Source organism: Brassica napus, chromosome C8 (genome assembly GCF_020379485.1).
Source record: "Brassica napus cultivar Da-Ae chromosome C8, Da-Ae, whole genome shotgun sequence".
Taxonomy (NCBI): domain Eukaryota; kingdom Viridiplantae; phylum Streptophyta; class Magnoliopsida; order Brassicales; family Brassicaceae; genus Brassica; species Brassica napus.
Genome location: NC_063451.1, coordinates 15,305,747 through 15,307,761, shown reverse-complemented (window position 1 = coordinate 15,307,761; position 2,015 = coordinate 15,305,747). Strand labels below are relative to the sequence as shown.

Sequence of the window (2,015 nt, the reverse complement as noted above, 5' to 3'; positions counted from 1 at the left end):
GACAGCGCCCGTTATAATAGGTCCGACACTTTTAATAGCGGTTTTCAGTTATGCTATAATTAACCGTACAATAATAGCGTTTTTGTTTACGCAATTGTTAATATTTATAATAACGTTGTACAAATATTATTAACACTTATTAATTTGATTTTTCCAGTAGGAAAGATAGCAAATGTTTTGTGTTATTAATTAGTTTTTAAATTATTCAAAAATTTATTAATAATAATTACAAATTGATTTTATTTTTGTAAATGTAATATTTATTTCGAATATTTGTAATAAAAACTATTAAAATTATTAAAAAACTCTCAATAAATATTAAATTATTTAAAAACCCATAAAACTTATCTTGTTTATACAAACCACAACAAAAACATAAACTATGAACACCTATCAAACATTTCATTGTTTACACGAACCATTAACACCTATCAATTTACCACTAATAACCCTTCATAATCATCCCTTCAAACCGCCTCCTCACTGTTCTTCTTCTTCCACAACTCCTCCACCATCGACCCTTCAAACTCGCCACCATCTGCTACTTGTGCCTTGTCCAGCTTCTTGTAAGATGTGTTCAGTTATCTGCAACAGACATGAAAAATCCATTCGATAAGCAAGACAGAAAAATCAGAAACGTTTTTCCACTTAAGCACAACAAACATAACTAGCTTTGAACCTGCAGGTACAGCATCGACATCACATGTTACAATACCGAGATCAGGCTTTTCCTCTGAAGCTCGTAACCCATCGTACATACCACCAGCGTTAAACCCTTTAGCAGCTGTGACTTCACCCCCTGTCAAAACAACAAGAACAAAACATTCAACCTTTAGAACTTTGAAGAGATGTAAAGATCGTAACTATATAGAGATATGGAGCCTTTGAAACAACAACAAAAAAAACACACATTCTTCAGATTAAGCAGAGATGGTTTTTCAGTGAACCAACTGGTTTCTAATACAGAGAGAGATTACAGCAACTACAATGTTAAGAGAAGGGAATATTCTTTACCTGTTTCATCTCAGCATTGATCTTTTCGACATCGGAGATCTGTTTTCATAAAAGGGAGTAACTTTCCATCAGCAAACAACAAGTAAAAGCAATATGCAATCAAATAATAGGCAGGATGCATCGCTACTACTATCCACATTATGGCAAGCGATAATTGTTGGATGGTGGCTGACCTATTATGAGAGCACGATATCATATGCCAAACGTCATAGGAAAAGATTCTCACACCTTTCTCTTTCTCTGCTGGATCAGGCCTTGGCAGCAACAGGAGCGGCCTTCGTCATCCTCAGATTCATCTTCTAAATCATCTTCATCCTAAGAGGTTTGATTGGAACCGGACATCTCCTTGAGAAGCCTCTGGAAGGCCCACTCCGATTGGCTTCGATTCCGGTGAAGAAACTTCCGGGAAAGGGAAGGAGGTGACGACGCCCATCGCGAAAGGGATGAGCATTCTGGCGGCTGCGATGGAAATCACCTTTGGCTGGTGCGGCGGAGAGATTTCAGATCAACTCGAGGCCGACGAGGAAGAGAAGAGAAGAGAAGGAGGCCGAGGTTTGCTAGGGCGTCGAGTACAGCTTACCCAATCGCCTCTCTCTCTCTCGATCTGTTCTCAGAAAATAATTGGAAAAAAAAGAAACAAATCTCACTAACGGTGCAGAGGGTGATCCGCGCCAAACCAATAGAAAACAAAGGTGAAGATAGATAGCAGATTGATTTTGGACCTTTGATTTTAAAATCAATCAATGGCTCAGAAAAAACAATACAAATTATCTTCTTTTTTTGTTTATAATTATTGTAAAATTATTTAAACTTCAAATAATTTGATATCATAATTTAAAACTTTTAATCTGTATCTTCTTTTTAAATTATGTGATTGATTAAAAATTAAGATTTAATATTTTATGTGATATAGGTCAATATGAGGTATGTGGTTTGGAGTTTAGGGATTGAAGTTATATTATGAATATACTGATTTTATTTAGATTTGATTGTTTGTATAA

General features: G+C 35.6%; 1 long non-coding RNA gene across 2 annotated transcripts; it reads right to left on the bottom strand.

The window, feature by feature from the left end:
* Positions 1-315: 315 nt before the first annotated feature.
* On the bottom strand, positions 316-2,015 carry LOC111208616. Of its 2 annotated transcripts, none has more exons than XR_002660509.2 (4): positions 1,243-2,015; positions 1,015-1,053; positions 680-799; positions 316-585 (listed from the first exon to the last, which is right to left on the bottom strand). It is a non-coding gene; the product is annotated as an uncharacterized LOC111208616 (long non-coding RNA). The 2 variants fall into 2 exon arrangements; XR_002660508.2 differs by having other exon boundaries at positions 317-585; positions 1,188-2,009.